Genomic DNA, 7,941 nt, shown 5'->3' with positions numbered 1-7,941 from the left:
TGGACTTAGAAACAGACAGATTTGAGAAGTAAATGAGAAAGAGGAGTCAGAGATGACAACCAGGAGTCCAAGCTTGTGGAGCATGGAGGATGGTAGTGTTATCAAGTGACGGGAAAATTTGGAAAAGAAGCTTAAGGGGAAATATAGGGAGTTACATTTTGACCCTACAACATTCCACTTATCTAGGTAACCAGACAACAGAAGGAAACTTGAGACCACAAGACAAATGAGAGGTCATGGCAGTGGATAAGATTTAGGAACTTTCTGTAGAGTGGTGGCAGGTGACACCGTGAGAGTGTATGAATTCTTTGAGTGTGTGTAAAGTGAGCTCTGCAGGACACCCATGGTTGCAGTGAGGATAGAAACCATAGTGCAAAAGAGAACCGAAAAAGGAGCAATTGGAAAGGTAATATGATAAGTTGATTGAGAGCTAGTGAAGAGGTTAACTTGAGTTGAATGAAGAGCACAAGCTGCAGCTTAAAGAGGAAATAAGTGAGTCTGTATGAGGGAGACAGTTAATCAAGGATTTTTCTAGTAGAATATTCCCTTTGCATGGACAAGGATAATTCCAGCTTTGGAATCAATCCGATGCTTCTGAGGGGAGGCCGGTGCAGGCTAGATGAGCTTTCTTGAATCCACATAGCACTACTCCCTTCCCAAAATTCAGAAGCCCCAACACAGCACAAACTGATGGTTTGGATACAAATAAACTAAGGTAATTTCCTTGACCAGCCTTCTGAGATAGGTCCAGCATAGTTTTTGTTTGGGGGCTTCTGGGGGGATGCACTCTGTCTCTCTCTCTCTCTTTCTATCTCTTTCTTCCTCTCTCTCTCTCTCTGTCTCTCGGGAAACACTTCCCTTTTCCCAAGGGGACGAGGAGAACCAAAGGGGGAGAAATAAGGGAGAAGATGTGAAACCCCCAGCGGATCAGGATCATGTCTAATTCCCACCTGATATTCTTTCCTAGTGCTTAGTACAGTACTCTGCACAAACAGACACTAAATGAATACTATTGCTATTACTACCACAACTACTACCATCAGATAAGGAAAGTACAAATCTAAAAAATGGTAAATGAAGACATGTGCCTTTTGTGAATGGGTCAGCTGTGCCTACACTTGGGGAAATATCTTACATATATGGTGCAACAAACTGTTTATGAAGAACAAAATAAATGTTTACCAGTTGTGCCTTAATCCCATTACTTAGAGATGAAGGAGGAGTTGGAACCACATAGCTTAGAGACAACATTACCCTTGGACCAAGGACTTTAGAAGTCCTTTCAGACTACATTTCCTGCAAGCAATACTTGGTCCTGGAAAAATGGAAACTTCAGCTTCTCAAATCCTTCTCACTTTATCCCTTACCCCAAAGACCAAGTTCTATCCAGGACAGAACTGATCCATTAATGGGGCTAAATGGGACAAAAAGTAGTGATTTTAATGGGAAAAGGTCTCAGCATTTATCTTGCCCCTTTCCAAGGTTTGGTTAATTGCTACCTATTGAAGAAGGTATTTACATGGTCAAAAATTGCCACTGATCCTGAGCAAACTCAATATTTGCAGACTAACTGGAGTAAAATAAGATTATTCCAATAGATCTGCTCTTTCCCAATAATCTATTTTGAAGACTAAAAAAGTTTGTACTACTGAGACATCTACCTTTTAGGTAGTTAAAAAGTATGCACAGGTGTTGTCCTGTGCAAACTAAACCTATGTGCTAGTAATGGTGTTGATATCTCCTGGTCGTGGCTAGATTTGAAGTGATGCTATGAAGTGGAGACTTGTTCCACAACCAATGAATTATTGCTATTATATTATTTGAAAGCATATTGGCTTAATATGTACTTAGCGAGCACACTACAATTTTCTTCCTGCGACATGATTAGTAGATGCATTATTTTAACATGTAGGATTCCTTTGATGTGAAAAATTTTTTTTAAATAGTGTAGCACTTTTCAGTTTTATTACAGCTAGCACTGCCAGCCTCCTAAAACAAAATGATTAGAACTAACAAATAGGTCACAACCTTGGCAACCATCCTGTGTGAGACAATGTAATCTGCCAGCTTACTGGTTGCCATAGAAACTGACAATAGCTAATTCTTTTTCCCAATGCAACCTATATTTTTATGCATAGTGGTTAACACATCTAAACTAAGGAGTGAGTACATCAAAACAATGCCGTTGTCTTTTTGGCCATGTTGTACATGAGATACTTTTAGCTAGCCCATCATTTTTTTCTCCTTTTGCATTTTTCCCATCACTGCTCTAAACCGGAAAATTCATACAGTGAGATGTTCAGTGAAAAAACTGTGCCCCCTCCCCACTCCCGTCCCTTTATATGCCCCCCACCCTAGCCCTCTCCAGGTAATATGAGGAGGTAATTTCACCGGGGAAGAATTCTCTGACACTAGTTGTCATTCCATCTGAGCCTTCATTTATCAGAGCGACTGCCATGACTGCCAGGTTGTGCGGCTTCGGGTAGGTTTAGAGGGTCCCATCATTTCCAAACTGGGACAATTCAGAAGGATAAAAAGGTTGATAAAAATGCAACTTTGGGATGCAGCGAACTGCATCATCTTGAGGGTTTCAAAATTTAATTTCCTGTGTGCTGGCAAAGCAATAATCAGAGCCAAGCATTCCTCTCCCTCCCCCTCTCTTCACCCTCCCCTCAGTTTGATGTGGTCCAGGAAATGGCACTGCACAATATATTCGTGAAATCGTTTGGTGCCTGACACATTAAAAGTAATCCTTCCTATTTCTAGGGATTCATACATAAACCATTAGGAAGAAATTATGCGATTCATAATTTTACATAAAATACATATTTTTTAATGAGTCCCTTTCTCCTCATCTGCTTAAGTAGATGGGCTCAAGCAGCTGAGAATCTACAAACCACAGAGCTGCACACTCTACCAAATGCTGAGCCTTCATTGCTCTACTGTGGAAATTATGCATGTTCCATTAAAGAAAACACTCTGGAAAGAAGACAAAAAGGAAGATGAGTACATTAAGGTCGCTTCCCCACAGGCAAGCTCCAACTTATGTATTAATAATAGGTTACAATATATGCAAAGTCAGTGGGGGAATTGAAGAATGTCAATTTTCCTCAAACACTGCCCCATTTTGGGTAGTGCAATTAGGAAACATTTAAGATTATATGGATTGCATCCAGCTACTTTTTTTATATTGCTTTTCATGATAGAGCATCTACTGAGAACTGTGCTATTTTCATTCTCCTGCATAATGTTTGTCAGTGAAATTGTTTTCAATAAAGGAGAAACAGCGTGGTTGAGTGCAAAGAGCCCGGGCTTGGGAGTCAGAAGTCACGGGTTCTAATTCCGCTCTGCCACTTGTCCGCTGTGTGACCTTGGGCAAGTCACTTCACTTCTCTGGGCCTCAGTTCCCTCATCTGTCAAATGGGGATTAAGACTGTGAGCCCAATGTGGGACAACCTGATTGCCTTGTATCTACCCCAGTGATAAGAACAGTGCTTGGCACATAGTAAGCGCTTACCAAATACCATCATCATCATCATCATCATCACCTCAATGTGCAGATGCCTGTTGTCCAACAGGTTCTACCACTAAATATTCCAGCTCCTGTTGCTAATGTGAGCCACAGACAGAGAAGATAGCTGGTGTCTAGTTCTGGACAATTAATTAAATGAAGACAGAAATGGGGTCTGGTGCCTATGTGTATTCCTGGATTTGGATGTATTTCCTTTAGACTTTTAGAAGGATGAAATATAACATTCATGTACAAAATTTCATGTGGCTGAATATTGCCCCTAAAATTTCAGTGTCTTAACAATGACGACTTTTTTTGGTAACTTTCTAAATATATTAATTAGTGGACATGGCTGGCTTAAACTTTGCAGATGTAGCTCTGCGTACTCTAAAATGAATATCAAAAACCTCTTTTCCTTAAATAATTTTAAAGATCACTTAATAGCAGATTGAATATGACTAAGACCAGATAACCAACTCATGATTAGATCTTTTTTTTGACTAAGTACTCTGACTTCAATAATTTCAGAAAGTTCATTAGTTGAAAGGATAGTTACAGTAAATGATAAATGAATAAGTGGAAAGCAGATATGTAGATGGAATTGTATTCCCATCAGTCAAGAAGATTAGGTTTATGATTTCTTTCTGTTTCAGCAGGATAGAATAATATACAGAATGATTAATCCAGGTTTATAGAGATATCAAATGAATATCCTCATTATCCGTAAAGTAGTAAAGTATAAATAAAATGAATATATATACATAAAAAGGATAAACCCCAATAGTAAAGACAGTCTGGTCCTTTAAGAGTACTGACTGATTATTTCAGGGGGGCAGTTAGGGAAAAGGTAGCAAGAATACTATTACTCTAGTATTATTATTATTGTTATTATTATTATTATCATTCCTGGAGACAATTTAATGCATTCTACCTATAAGAGGGTTAATTATTGAAGATAAGTATTTGTTTTCCTCACTTTTAACTCTTTGGAATCTCAGACTTCGTAAATACAAAATTTTACACCCTGGGATTTCAACATTTTAGTAGTTTAAGGCAATTGTTTTCATTTTACAATGGGCTTTAATGATCCCCTGAGCACTGAAGGAAGCCATTACTCTTTCCCTGTCATCTTCATCCTGTAGACCTGGGTGGCATGGAGTAGAAGCAGTACTTGAAGGAGCTTAAGATGTGCAGTTCAATCAGAGCCCAATACATATTATTCAGTAATGAAAAAGTAATTTAAAAATCAAAAGTCCACAAAGTAATATACTCAATATCATTGATGAACACCTACTGAGTGCATGACATCATCAGGCCTGGAATTCCCTCCCCCTCCATATATGCCAGGCCACGACTTTCCCCACCTGCAAAGCCTTATTTAGTTCACATCTCTTCCAAGAGGACTTACTTTCATTCATTCACTCAATCATATTTATTGAGCACTTACTGTGTGCAGAGCACTGTACTAGGTGCTTGGAAAGTACAATCGGCAACAGATAGTGACATTCCCTACCCAACAATGAGGTATTCATTTACCTTATCTGTAAAATTGGGATTAAGATTGTGAGCCCCATGTGGGACAACCTGATCACCTTGTATCCCCCCCAGGGCTTAGAACATTGTTTTGCACATAGTAAGTGCTTAAAAAATGCCATCATCATCAACAAGGCGCTCACAGTCTAGAAGGGGGAGACAGACAACAAAACAAAACAATTACTTACCCAATTAAGCTCTCTTTTCCCTGACTCCCTTTCCCTTCTGTGTCATCTGTGCACTTGTGGATCTGTGACCTATGAGCATTTGATATTTGCCCTTCCATCAGCCTCACAGCACTGATGTACATATCTTTAAATTGCATATTATGAATTATTTATATTAATGTATGTCTCCCCATATAACCTTTAAGCTTGTTGTGGGCAAGGAATGTGTCCATCAGCTCTGTTGCATTGTACGCTCCCAAGGACATAGTTTAAGTCTACATGCAGTAAGCGCTCAAAAAATACCACTGATTCATCATTCTAGGATCTTTGGGAGTTTACAGAAAAGAGTTTGTTCTGAAATGAATTGCTGTTTGATTTACTTCATAATATCAACAACAATGGTAATAATATTTTGAATGCATATAATGCTTTACATTTTCATTTCCAAAGTGCTTTTCCATCAGTCATACACTTCATATTTGGAGCACCCTGAGAGTAAGGAGAAGCAGGCATTATTCTTCACATTTTAATGGTGAAAATGAGGCACAAGATCAATCAGTGATATTTATTAAGCACTTATTGTATGCACAGCACTGTAATAAGTGCTAAGGAGAGTACACTACAACGGAGTTACTAGATATGTCCCCTGCTTAAAAGGACCTTACAAACCAGAGTGGGAGACAGAGATTAAACAGTATTAAAGATGGATATGTACATAAACAGTGGTGAGGACTGGGTTGAAAATTAAAGCACTTAGGGGTTACAGACCCAAGTGTATACAGAGGTGATGTGGAAGGGAGGGCAAACAGGGAAGTGAGCCGAAGGGAGGGCAAATAGTGGAAGTGAGAACTTAGTTGGGAAAGATCTCTTGGAGGAGATGTGATTTCAATAGGGCTTTAAGGTGGGAAGGGAATTGGTCTGTCATATATAAATGGGAGGGAGTTCCAGGTCAGATAGATGACATGGGCAAGGAGTCAGTAGTGAGAAAGACAAGAATAAGGTACAATGAGTATGTTGGTAATAGAGGGGAGCAAAGTATGCAGGCAGGCTGAGTTGAAGCAGGTGATAAGCAAGGTAAGGTAGGATGTGGAGATTAAGTGTCTTAAAGCTGTTGGTAAGGAGTTCCAGTTTGATGCGAAGGTGGTTGTAAAATTGCTGGATGTTTTTGAAGGCAGAGGAGATGTGGACAGTGATTTTTTAGAAAAGTGGTTTGAGAAGCAGAGTAAAGTACGGACTGGAGGGGAGAGAGAAAGGAGGCACAGAGATCAGTAAAGAGGCTGATGCAGTAATCAAGACAATATAAGAGTTTGGATCAACATAGATGTTTGGATGGAGAAGAGGCAGATTCTAGAGATGTTATGAAGGTAGAACTGACAGGATTTGTTGACACATTGGTTTTGCAGGCTGAATGAGAGAGATGAGGATAATGCCAAGTTCAGGGCTTGTGAGACAGTGGTAGTGTTATTTACAGTAATGGGAAAGTAGGAGTAGGACAGGGTTTGGGGGAGAAGATGAGTTCTGTTTTGAACACATTAACTTTGTGGTATCAGAGGGACACCCAAGTAGAGATGTTCTTTAGGCAGGAGGAAATCTGAGATGGCAGAAAAGGAGAAAAGTCTAAGCTGGAGAGGAACCATCCACCTAGAGGTGCTAGAAAATCATAGGTGTGAATGGCCTCTCTAAGGCCGTGGATGTAAATTGAGAATAAAAAATAGAATGGGACCCATAATTGAGCCTTGAGGGAGCCCCCCAGCCCCCAACTAAAGGGTGGGAGACAGACTAGAAGCTTGCAAAAGAGACTGACAAGCAGCAGCCACAGAGATAGGAGTAGAACAAGGAAAGGACAGTGTCAGTGAAACCAACGTTAGGTAATGTTTCCAATATAAGGGGATGTTCTGAAGTGTCAAAGTCAGCTGAGAGATTGAAAAGGATTAGGATGGAGTAGAGACCATTGGATTTAGCAAGAAGGAGATCATTGGTGACCTTAGAGATAGCAGTTTCAATGGAGTGGCAGGGGCAAATCCAAAGAATTGGAGGAGATTCTGTGGAATTATATAGCAGACAGATTTGCCTTTAATTATTAATTAATAATAATAATGATGATGATGGCATTTGTTAAGTGCTTACTATGTGCCAAGCACTATTCCAAGCACTGGGGGAGATACAAAGTAATCAGGTTGTCCCACGTGGAGCTTACATTCTTAATCCCCATTTTACAGATGAGGTAACTGAGGCACAGAGAAGTTAAGTGACTTGCCCAAAGTCACACAGCTGACAAGTGCCAGAGCTGGGATTAGAACCCACGACCTCTGACTCCCAAGCCAGTGCTCTTTTCACTGAGCCACGCTGCTTAACACTTTCAAACTTCAGTGGGTGTCCCCTCGTCTGGTATTGTAGGATTTTGGAACAGCAATCCCACACTCTTAATAATTAATGAACTTCAGTCATGTCTGTTCAGCATTTGCCTGTCCAGACTGGCACATCCTTCTTTTTGGTCTATCCTCATTCACGAGCTTCTCCAAACGCCTATCCAACTTGGTTGTAAAAGAAAATGCATACAGATGGCTTCATTTGTAAACTGGGAGGAGTGTTAAAGATTCTATTATGGATAGAATTGAAGGCAATGTGAAAAATGGGGTGTTCAGGACTTGACTCTATAGTTTACTACTACACAAGATCACTTAGAACCACGTATAACACAAAATAACAATAGCCAGAGTCGTTTACTAG

This window comes from Tachyglossus aculeatus, chromosome 2 (assembly GCF_015852505.1).
Source record: "Tachyglossus aculeatus isolate mTacAcu1 chromosome 2, mTacAcu1.pri, whole genome shotgun sequence".
Classification (NCBI taxonomy): domain Eukaryota; kingdom Metazoa; phylum Chordata; class Mammalia; order Monotremata; family Tachyglossidae; genus Tachyglossus; species Tachyglossus aculeatus.
This window is presented reverse-complemented; position numbering follows the sequence as displayed.